This window comes from Kryptolebias marmoratus, linkage group LG18 (genome assembly GCF_001649575.2).
Source record: "Kryptolebias marmoratus isolate JLee-2015 linkage group LG18, ASM164957v2, whole genome shotgun sequence".
In the NCBI taxonomy this organism is placed as follows: domain Eukaryota; kingdom Metazoa; phylum Chordata; class Actinopteri; order Cyprinodontiformes; family Rivulidae; genus Kryptolebias; species Kryptolebias marmoratus.
Genome location: NC_051447.1, coordinates 4,351,386 through 4,363,844, shown reverse-complemented (window position 1 = coordinate 4,363,844; position 12,459 = coordinate 4,351,386). Strand labels below are relative to the sequence as shown.

The window sequence follows — 12,459 nt, the reverse complement described above, 5'->3', positions numbered from 1 at the left end:
GACTTCGCCTTTTGGATTCTCCCTTTCTGGATTTGGCTTCTGCTCTCGGATTCACCGGTATCGACCCCCTGCCTGGACTTGGACTTTTTCTCTCGCCTCAGCCCCTTTCAGACATGTCTGTCTGCAACCAAACATCAAACCACAGTGGACTTACCTGTTCCAGTCCCGCTCCATGGCGGTCACGTGAGTTTCCAGAACAAAGACTCTGATCCTGCTCCAGATCCGTTTACAATAAACATCTTAAAACTTCGTCTTGGTGTTGTGGTTCTGAATCCTGTCAAGTCCTGCCTTGTCACATCGCCCTTTTGCCTTCAGCAGCAGGCGGTAATAACACATCAGCTCAAAGGAGCTTTCTGTCGACACAGCCACAGTCACTTCAGGAAATCAAATGATTTTTTTTTTTATTAAATAATTTGCTGACTTGTGTACAGAACACGTTTTTAAAAAGTTCAGATGTTTAAGCTGCAGGAAGCTTCTGTTCTCCCTCAGAGCTCTAAACTTGTTTTGCTGACATCACTGTTCTTCCAGAGCCCTCAGAGCACATTAACACACTCTGATATGAAAACCAGATTTGACAAATCACTTTTAAATGTTGCTGACGACCAGCAAAGACTTCTGGGTAACAGTGAACTTGTGACACACTGCTTCTCCTGTGCTGTAATCTCAGATGAGTAATACTGTATTTTAATGCTCCGCTCGTCAACTCATCACCTTCCTCTGCAGAATTAACACGAATGTGTCGTTAGCGTGTGGCGGTGAGCGCTCAGGGAGGTTCGTCTGTGGTGGAAAACATCAGTCAGCAGCCAGAGTCTGACAGAGCTCATTACTCATGTTACCGGCTGACAATGGCAAGGAGCCTCCGCTTCCAGGCATCCAGCACCGCCTGATTGTGGGCCCTTCACGAGTCGGGCAGAACCCCGGCAGACAGGACCAAACGCATGTATGAGGCCGGACACACGTGAAGAAGGCCCAAACACACACAGACAGGACTCAACTACAGCCAGAAAAGCCACCAGGAATGTGTTTTTTGCCTTCTTTGGATAAGTAGTAGCAGCCATACAGAAGCAGCTGTCTTGGTTTTCCTTGAAACTCTGATTTTGCTGAGCAAACCTTAAAGGTGTCAATGAATGTTCGGTTTTATAGCTGCAACTCAAACAGACTGGCATGGAGTTGGTAACAGACACAGCCAATCATCTGCAGAGTGTGCACAGGATTTCTTAGACCCAAGAGTAAAAACTGAAGAAGAGGCTCCACTTTAACACATAAGGTTTGAGTAACATTCAGTGTAAATGTTGGATTTTGCTCTGAAGGAACTGTAAGAAGGCTCTGCTGACTAATCAGAGACACCAACTGCTGCTGATATTTGTGTCGTGATGTTTGGGTTTTTGTATTTGTCTTTTACCTGTCTGAGTTATTTTTAGTTTGGCTGTATCTCAGCTCATTCATCCTCAGTTCTTCTTGTTTTTAGCTCCACACACACCTGTCCATCATCTGTAATCAGCTCACCTGTTCTGCTCCTGGCTCCTCCTCCTCCTGAGATTTCTGCCCTTAAAATCCAACATGGCTGCCCTGCCCAGGAAAAGTTGCTTCCATGAGAGGACCGGGTCGCATAACAGGACCGGGTCACATGGGAGAACCGGGTCATATTACACCTCCACATGCAGCTCTCAGGTTAATTGGAGGAAGATTTGTCACATTAGCAGCTGAGCTCTGTGGGACGTAAAGTGATGCAACTTGTTCATTTGGAGGATTTATTTTGTCTTAAACAGCAGCTGTCTCACCAAAAGGGAAGGTTTTGAAATCTGTGCAGCAAAAAACTAAAACCCTATTGTTCTGTATGAGTCATTCTGCAAACAGACTTTTCTTTTATTGTTCTTTCGCTGACACATGAGTGTAACTCACAGAAGGAGCCACAGGTCTCATCTGAGGACACCTGTTAGCACTAATATTCATTTCTGTGTTCACGGTATGAAATACTCTGCAGAGAAACTATTTTCCCACCATCACCTCCTCTGCTGCTGAGTTTTAAACAACAAGATGATGAACCTCTGGCCTGCAGAAGGCAGATCTTTACAAGAACTTTACGTAATGAAAACAGACACACGCATTAAACCATCAGAGGAGAAACGAACCGAACAGAGATTACAGCATCTACGAGTCAAATGTGTGAGACGTTTTATGAGGACAGGGGGAAAATAAAAACACATGGACTCCATTTGATTCTGTCGGTTAAACAGCGTCCAACGTCACAAAGACACTTTCGGAACACTTAACCAGAATCCAGCTTGTGCTGTGAAATATTCAAGACTGTACCCGTTTCCATCCTGCAGGAGAAAACTTTAGATCTGTGTGTTTATTAGAGGAGGGATTTAATTCCAAAACTGGAATTGTAAAAATAAATCCACACAGTTTGTTTGTTTTAAGCTAAAAGAGGTTAAAGGAGGACCTCTGCGTCGATGGCAGAGACGGAGAACATTCCTGGTGCCCTGTGTCCTTGCTGCTCCTCATCCTCTCATCCACTCATCCACTCACCACCGTGCACATTTACCCACAAAAGGTGCACGAGTCAAGCAGGTAGATTCCCCAAATGCTGCTTTTAGACAAGAGGAGCTTTTAAACTGCAGGAAGATTTGTTTTAATAAAGAGAGCTAATGTACACACAACAAAGCATCTTTATTGATATTTGTCTATTTTTGTCACCATTTTTGATTTGCGTCTCAGCGTGCAGCTCTGGGAAAACTTACACAGAAAAATATATTAAAAATGAGGTCAGGAGTAGTGGGATTGTATTATTTGTCGCAGCGCTGTGGGGCAAAATGAAACTGAGAGAGATAAAACAACTTCTGGTGTGATGATGTCACACACTAACCTTACAGCTGTCTAAACTTTCAACATTTTTACAAACAAACTGTTTGCTTCCACAAACTTTCCACTTCTTCCACAGTTTCTTCATCAGAAAAAAAATCAGTTTTTTTAAATCGGAGAACTGCACACATTTGTGAGGTGGTCCAAAAGCACCTAGTCTGTCAGTTTTGTATTATTTTCTTGTTGTTACACTTGTTTATTTGTCCTTGTTGTGAAGCTGAACTTTGTTAGCGTTCGCTGTGACTAAGTGTTGTGTGCATGTGTTGTCAATTTGCTTGTATTTTGAGTTTTGTGGGATTTTTTTTAGTCGCAGCACTCTGAACTCTCCTACCTCCTGAACAAACTGAACCTAAAGTTCTGATGGACAGAGCCTTAATGAACCGATGAAGCAGAGCGTTTATGGACTGAACATATTGTTTTGTGTAAACTCGTGTGTTTATTGTATATTATTTGGAGGAAAACCACAGCAGAGTGGTCATACATCCCAGCGCTGGGAGTTTGCTCCTCACCACATGTCTCCTGTGATGCTGGTGGATCTTCTCTCTTCCATCAAACTTCACTGCTGTGCATCGTTAGGGAAAACCTCCGATGTCTGGCAGCTTTGCAAAGCGCTGCAGTGTCCTCTGGTTTTACCAGAACAAAAGGTTTTTAGCTGTCAAACAGCACCCATCTGGAGCCAAACAGAGAGACTTTATTGTTCTCCGAGCTCCGCTGCTCCTCCACCACCCCGTCTTCCTGTTGTGCTGCTTTGGCGATGAGATGGGGATTTTTTTTTTATTTTGGTTTCTCTGCTGGAGGTCAAAGTTCCCGGGGTGTGGAATCAGAGGAGATACTGCCACGATTCGCCCCCTCCCTCACTCGTTTGTCAGCCTTCCCAGCAGCCCCTCTGAGGCAGCGAGCAGAACTTTTCATCTTCATGAAGAAAAGCCAGAAAGCTGCTGGGCTGAGGCAGAGCTGATCTGTGATGATCACTCAGCGAGCAGGAGTCTGAACGCATGCAATCCCACACAGTTCCACCCCGCTCAGTGCAAAATGTTTGTTTTACTCTCAACGTGGCAGCGTTTTTGGGTGGAAAACACTAAAATACTGAAACACAACAGCAAAACAAAAACACCAACATCTCAGAACAAACAGAATTACAGCAGCTTCTCTTAACAGAACACAGTTTATTAAACTGTAGGATTTGGGAAAACACCAAACTAAAGAAGAAAAGATTTCACTGTCAGATGCAGACTGCCATCTGACTGATGTTCATGTAAGGTACAGAGGACCAGAGATGCCCAGAGAAGACCACAGAGGACCGCCGAGGACCCCAGAGGACCACTTCAGTCCTTTTAGGGCTCCTGATGTTCTGTTTGCAGTCCTTATAACTGAGTTCATTACATCTGTTTTAGCTCCTGGTACAGAGGTACCCTGTAGTTACCCTCTACATACCTCATTTTACCCTGTATGTTCTCAGTAAGTACCCCAAACTCACCCTGTATGTATCATGTAATTACCCTGTAAATATTCTACAAGGTAATTAGAGTATACTTACTGTAAATACCCTGTGATTATCCAGCAAGTACCCCATAATTACCCTGCATATTGCCATCTAAGCACCTTGTTTTTACTCTGTACGTACCCTGTATGTACAGAGTAATAAGTCACTTTATAATGCAGCCCGTACCCTGTAAGTACCCTGTAATTACCCCGTATGTTACTCACCGAGTACTCCATAAATACCAGGCTGTATTATGTATTACTACGTAAATCCAGCTGTTCTGTGCAATAAAACGGTAAGTAAAATTGCAACAAAACCAAACTAATTTTACAGTAATGGTTCTGGATTTTAATCTTTTTTTTTTATCAGTCCTGTGTGGACCCGGGGTAAATGTTGCTACAGTTAAGCTGCCGTGTGAGATGGTATTATGACCAATAATAAGGACTAAAACCACAGAAGGATCAGTTTTCTTCAAGTGGGCGTGCGGCGGAGTCTTTAGGGACTGAGGACAATTACATCATTACTCGAACCAAGCATTGGGAGGAACTCGGGAGAGGCTTTCAGACTTTTTCCTCTGAACCGTTTGAGTCTTTGACACCTTTGAGTCACGGCGGAGGTCTTTTCATGATGCCCCCCCCAACACACACACACACAAACACACACACTCATGATGCCAGGTAAGGATGAGGCGCTGCAGACGAGTCCGTCAGCAGAAAGCAGAGATGACTCCCTGTTGTTGTTGTTCAGCAGAATGATGAGTCATTAGGGGGTTTTTAGGAGGCTGTTTCAGATGTTTGCCCCCACCCTCGCCTGCTTCAGCCTGGCTCTTCAGTGTGAGTTAAGGAGGGAGGGGGGTTAATATTTTCCATGCACTGCGTCCAGGACATTTACAGTTGGCGTCAGGGTACGCTGTTGGTCTGAAGGGAGGCACTTTGAAGTGTTTGCGGTTTTGCCACATCTGCAGGCAAGATGTTGCAGAGCTGGGAGGGGGCAGGGGGCGTTTTTCAGACGGGGAGGGGGAGAGTTTCTATCTGAGCTCCTAATGTCATGTGACAATGAACAACATGTCTTAACTCTTTCTCAGGATCACTCAGCCGCTCGTTAAATTCTCATCCCTCTTTTGGGAAATGGTTTAATTTTTATTAAGAGTCAAATGTGGCAGGTATTGTGTGTTTACAGACAGACAGGGATCCACAGGAAGAGGCTGAGCTGGACGGGGGACTTTCCAACATGTGCTCTTCATGATGAATGATGTTATTAGGCTCCAAACGAGAAAATTACCCGACCTGATTAAAAACTACGACTGAGCAGCCGAGTGCTTACTGCGTGAATACTGAGTCAGGATTAAAACTATTGTTTTACTGTTCTGTCATTTAGTTTTTGAAGGTTTTTGGCAGTCTACTTCTGCAGACTTTGTGCTATTTTAGCTGTTCACGTATCAAAAAGTTCAGCTCATTCAGCTGTGACATTTGGTTTTATAACTTTTATACATTCAGATCAATTTAATTCTTTCAAAAACTCTACTGGGCAGAATTTATTTGAGCAAACTACCTTTATTTTTGACTTTTTATGCTACTTTTAGCTTCACCTAACCTTTCACTTCTTTTAGCTTTTAGCTAGCATTTTGCTACTTTTAGTTTTAACAACTCAGTTTTCTCATTTTCTTTTTCTTAGCAGAAAGTGCCCTTTCTACAGTTTTCAGATTGTTTCACACTTTCCTAATTTAGCTGAGAAGCCATAAAAACGAGCCGAAACATCAACACTGTGGGTTTCGAACTCCAGCCGCAGATCAGGAGTGAATCAAAGGGTGGTGTCCAATTAACCGGCACCGTGGTGCCCGTTAAAGCCCCACTCAGACGTCTCGGTCTGTTCCCGCTCTTCCAACCTTCACCCACCAAAGAAAAGCAGAATTAGGCCCCGCCGCAGCTACATCGGTTTAATCACGAGTTTATGGAGCAGCCGATGGTCGCCGCGCCCACAACTATTTTCACATTTCATCAGTTTGTGGGCTTTACCAGGGTGGGGTTGGGGGGAGCTGGTGTTGATCCCACTGCAGGAATTTAAACTTTTTATTTTCCACGCCACCTCCCTCACCCTCGGCCGACACTGGCGCTACCATTTGCAGCCATTATTAAAGTCATATTTCACAGCTTCGTTCATGAAATCGTCCAGCTTTGCTTCAGATAAGTAGGATTACTGTTTGCTGCCCTCCACCCCTCAAACATACCAGAGGATGATGAGTTAGCGCTGCACGGAGCCGAGGTCAGGTTCACTCAGATCCCATCAGGCTCAGGTTCGACTCTTGGCTTCTGGACACACGGCAGCAAATTTCCTCACGCCATAAATATCGTGATGATTGAACCTCTGCCTGCTCAGACAAAAACCTGCTCTGTAAATTCACTCCAGCTAACACTTGCACTTTGACAGACCAAAAACAAAACAGTAGCTGCTGTGTTTCTGCCATCGTAGACTCTTATTAAAAACCTGTCTGTGGCAGCCATCTTGAATCAGGTTGGCTCCAGTTGTAGGCATCCATCCAGTGATTACTTCTTACAAACCTACACCTCCCATCATGAACCCCATCCTTCCAGCAAAGCACGGTGGTGGCAGCATCATTTTAGACTCTCTGTTTTAAGTTTAACAACTTGGTTTCAGCTTCTTCAGCTCACCAACATGCAGTTCCTCTAGTTTTCCTTAAATTTTCTCATGTAGAAACTCAAACCAAACAAGCTTTTCTGATTATTTCTGGGCGTAAAAAGAGAACATGTTTTCAAAGGTTACAGTATTTCCTAACCACATCTAAAGAACTGTTGGCTGTGAGAAGTATTGAACCTGTTTTTTAGTCGATCATTAGCGAGATAATTAGCATCACTTATTACTTTAGCTGCACTCAGATTACCTCCTTCCCTGGAACACAACATGAGGAGCAAATTAGTGTTGGGTTCGACTAAAACTGCTGCCCGTGTGAGTCCAATAAACATCTGAACCTCCTGGGTGTTTCAGTGTTCCTGCTGTATACAAGCCCATCATGAACTGCTTCAGCGCGCTCTGAAACCTTCACCTCCTGATTTCCTCTGGATGCAAACTTCATGAGGAGGGAGAAGAAACACACGAGATACTCCGTAACATCACCCGTCTTTCTTTATATTTACCTGAAAAACAACTTTCCTTCTGAATACGACTTCAGTGTCGCTCCAACAGAGACAGCCAGGTGTGAGACTGCAGCGCAAACAATTTGAGACAACAGTTACCTAAAATATAACTCTTGAGGCGACTTGCAGACGTCTGTGGTGACTCGTAGACTATTTTGGAAGGAAATTTGTTGCACAAATGTTCAAAACTCAAGCAAGCAAACTGCGGACCCCTGCGGACATTTGGAGCCTCTTTTCTGAAAGCTGGTCACCAACTTGTGCAGCTCAGTTCAGAGTGGATTAATATTACAGAACTTTTTTAATGTCAAGAACAAAAACGACAACAACATTCTCAGGAAGATGCAGACTGGAGGAATATTGATTAATTCACATGACAAACTTTACATCGTTTTGTTCCAACTTTTTACCAAACGTTTTACAAACTTTTCATTGTTTTCACCCTGTTTGTTTATCTTTGATCTTCTGCACTTCAGTTCATTTATCATTTTATGTTTTATGTGCTTTTATAAATAAACTTGACTTGACTTCTTTTTTCATCCAAATATCTGCTTCTTCTGCTGCTAAAATGCTCCACGTTCCTCATGGTGCAGAGGTTCATTTTATGATAAAGTTACCTGCTGATGTTAAGAAAGCCTTTCTTTAAGCCTTTCTTTAAGGCAGGAAATCAAACTCAGTGTAATTCATCCTTTGCATAAAATTCGTGCCGCTGTAATTAAGTGTTTTTATTACCAGTTACTGAATCTTACTGTGGTTGTTCTGCAGGAACAAGGAGGTAAAATGAGATTAAATAATGGCTGTAAATTAGGAAACATGTCGTTGTTTTTATAATGTGGAGTTTTACGAAAATCCTCCAATTACAAAAGCTGGGAGCAGGTTAGCTGTATTCACCCACACACACACTCTGCAAAATGAAACTGAATAATAAAGTGTTGGCATCAAACCACAAGTTATTACTCTGAGCGAACCCCCGCCGGCTGAAATGAGCTGTTCCTCTGCAGATCAAGAGGCAGGAAATACCTGCCGCCGAAGGCCCTGCGCTCTCGGGCCCCAGCAGATTTACTGGAGCAGCTAATGGCTCCAGCAGCAGGGCCTTTTTCTCCACCCTCCTCCTCCTCATGAATGCATCACATGTCACTCAGAACCAGGTCAAACGCACACATACACAAACACGCTGAGATGTTTAATGATCGAGGAGCGCTGAAACCCCTAAAACACCCAATTACAGAGAATATTAAGAAGCTTGTCGGTGGTCAGGCGCAGGGAGAGGGAACGATTTCAACATTTATATTATAACCTCATATAGCAGGAATGTGGATTTGAATAAATTAGACTCAGTAACAGAACTCTGGCCAGTGCTGCTGCTTTGTGTTGCAGAAAAATCTGATCCAGGTTCAACTTTTCTGCCAAAAAACAGTAAAAATCTTTCTGTGGCACAAACCTGCTGAGAAGTGGTCCCGCTGAAATGAGTTTGGAGGCTGTATATTCCTCAGTAAGGCTGCTCTGAACACAGCTGTGGAAGCAAAGAATGAACCATTTTGAAAAAGGTAGTTAGTTTGGAGGTTAGGATCTGTTGAATTCTGCAGCTAAATGATATTATGTTACGGTTTAAACTCGACTGATGAAGGACAGAAAAGAAAGTCTTCTGTGTAAAGTGTAGCCCAGAAACATTTACTCCAGCTCACAGAAACACTTGACTCACACACTTGACACTCCGGGCCTCAGCCCGCTCTCTGCTCTGACTCACATTGGAAAAAAAGATTTAATCACAAGTAAAATTGTCTCGGTGGAAAATAATTCACCAGGGCATAATGTGCATGTGCGAGCTATTTGGACTCATTACGCTGCAATCCTGAAAGGTTAGGGAATTGAAACCAGCACCAAGGACGGCCGAGCTTCCAAGGGCACCGGGGGAGCTGGGTCCACATGTTGCTGCACAGAGTGTCGCCATGACAACAAGGCAGGAAAGAAGGGGTCCGGTGGACTCCGGTGATGTTCTTCAGGCTCCAGAGAAATTGTTTCTGCTCAGCTCTCTGAAGTTCAGTCAGGTTGAGGTTCTGGACTCTGACTGGACCGTTCTGTTGTAGATTAGCTGCTGTGTTTGGGATCATTGTCCTGTTTGGTCCAAGCTTCAGCTGTCGGACAGATGGCCTCACATCTGACTCCAGGATCAGCCCAAACCATCAGCCCTCCACCACCGTGCTGACAGCTGAGAGGAGCTGTTTGGTGCAGTGCATTCTGGGTAAACATCTGTCCTCTGCTCTGATTGCCATGTTGTTTTTAGAGAGAAGATGCTTTGACCTTTGACCTTGCTGATGTCTTTCCACCTTGGCATTGTGTTAACTCACACCTGTAGCTCCAGAGCAGCAGAACCTGCTGCTTTCATAGAGGTGGTGTTTGGGTCTTAAACTTAGAGCTGAAACTCCTCCAACACTGAATCACATTCATACTTTTCATGCTTTTCAGGCCACTTCCAGATGGAAAGAAATTCCTCTTTTTTATGTTTTTCAGAGCAGTGTTATCCGTCAAACGTTGCTCAGCAGGAAGGTCAGAGTTTTGGGAATGTTTCTTCTCCAGTGAGCAGTTTTGATCTCTAATGTATGCTAGGCAGAAGTCAGAACGTTCTGTCTGTGCATTAAAGGAGTAAAGATGTCGTCATTCGTCATCGTTTTATTCACCTCAGAGATTAAAACCTTCACACTCAGTCCAGCCTCCAAATCCATGCTGCTGTTGGAAATATATACCATGTTGTGAAAAGTCTGTGTAACAAATCCGAACGAGGCCAAAAAAGCAAAAGATAAAAACCCTTTCAGACCCTTGACAACATGCTGGGAGAATTAAAAAGCAGCCAAAGAGAAAGCAAAGCTGATCAGATCTGTATATATTGACATGATTTACTGTGAGAACTGGAGCTGGAGAGGAAAGCACATTCCTTCAGTCTGAATCCTCCGGGGATTCGAGGTTAGACTCGTTTCTGTCTCTCTGAAACCGACCCGGCTCCAGATTCTGACTGACTTCAGATCCCAGTGAGGCTCAGTCTGTCCAACGCAGACCCTCGAGATGTTTGAACAGATTCCTCTGCTCTGGAAAAGAACCCGACTTCAAATTCCTGAGGGTGTTTAGTGTTTTCACAGGAGGGTGTAAGCTGCACACCACTCTGAGTGATGCATCTGCACGTCAAAATCTAAAAATTTAAAGTGCTTTTAGCAGCCTCTAGAGGCCACAGTGGGTATTACACCCTACAACATAACATAAAGCTTTAAAATATAAGCTTTTTTTCATGAAAACTACTTTGACTTAATGTCTCAAAGATTAAAATTTGATTTATCAGAGATAAAACCCTGTCTGGGGTTCAGGATCTTCTCTCAGCTACTTGAAAGTAATAACTGGTGTGACTAAATGGCTTGCGCTTATATAGCACTTTATCTAGTCCAAAGACCCCAAAGCGCTTTACACTACAATCATTCACCCATTCATCCTCACATTCACACACTGATGGCGGTAAGCTACATTGTAGCCACAGCTGCCCTGGGGCGGGCTGACAGAAGTGGGGCTGCCATCACACCGGTGCCACCGAACCCTCTGACCACCACCAGTAGGCAAGGCAGGTGAAGTGTCTTGCCCAAGGACACAACGGCTGAGACAGCCGGAGCGGAGGCTTGAACCAGCAACCCTCCAATTACAGGACAAACCTCCTACATCCTGAGCCACTGCCGCCTAATTTAGTTCCTGTTAAATATAAACTAGTAACTAAATATCTTTGAATGCTTGAGAAATAATCTCAGAAAACTAATTATTATGACAAAAAAGTGGCAAAATATTTCAAACCTACTGAGCTGGTGTTTTATAATTTGAAGATTTTTACATCAGCAGAGACTGTAGTTGAGTTAGAAGAAATGTTCTGATTAGAAAATTAAAACAAGAAGTTTGTGAGAGCATCCTTAACTTTTGAGGTATTTCAAAATGATTAGTATTTCCACAAACTCTCAAACACTGACACATAATAAAAATAACACCCAGTGTTTTTTATCTGCAAAGTTTCACTACAGAATAAGAAATCCTGCCATTTTGTGCCATGACCTTTGACCTTCTCTCTTTCAGATAACATTTGGTACAAAAATGGTCAAACTCTGATCACAGCTCAGTTGTTTTTTTATTTTACCTAAAACCTTTCAGAGACCTGCTAACAGAGTTTAAATACTCCCCTTTTGATATGTTTTTAACCAATGAAGATCGTTTAAATGATCTGGTATGGTTTTTATTCAGCCTTTGTCTTCTTATTTTGTGTTCTTATCAGTTTACTTCCTGTTTTATTTTGAAGGACCTTTTCGCTGTCATTCATTTATCGTCTAAATAAGGACCTGAAATACTTCATATCGTCTCAAAGCAACGACAATCAGGATCTTTCTTTCTTCACATTTTCCTAAATATTTGCTCCTCACAGATTGAGAAGTTTTTTAAAGTTAGTTTGAAGATTTAAGATTTAACTTTTATCTCTCCTGATCTGCAGACAGTTTGAAACTGACACCACGAACGATGATGTGCAGACTTTTTTTCTGAATGGTGCCATTAGAAGAAACTAATCATTTGTAATTTCCTGCATTCAGTTTTATTATATTTTCTTTGGACTTCTGCTCTTTGAGCTGAAACATTCCCAGACCTGAACCCCATGTTTGATACGCTCTGTTGTGGATTTAGAGCTGAAGCTCTGCTCTGCTGATGTGACCAGACAAATTAGTGTTACAGCAGTTAATGTATTCAAACGGCTGCCGAGCGGCTGCAGAGGACATTGAGCACTATTAGAAATGATAGCTTTGACTGTCGGAGAAGCTAACCACTCCTGAAAAGGTGACAGCACATTTGGCTGCCATTTGCTGGTGGAAAAAAAAAGTTTAACTTTGGGGCATTTTGATCTTTAATTTATGCTGGATGTGGAAAATCTGTTGATGCAGAGATCACCCA

At 43.1% G+C, this 12,459-nt stretch overlaps 1 protein-coding gene across 5 annotated transcripts in view; it reads right to left on the bottom strand.

Moving 5' to 3' along the window:
• LOC108247555 (zinc finger protein 2 homolog) overlaps positions 1–12,459 on the bottom strand; it is a 461,981-nt gene that overhangs the window by 284,980 nt on the left and 164,542 nt on the right. The gene's annotated exons all lie outside the window — the stretch shown is intronic.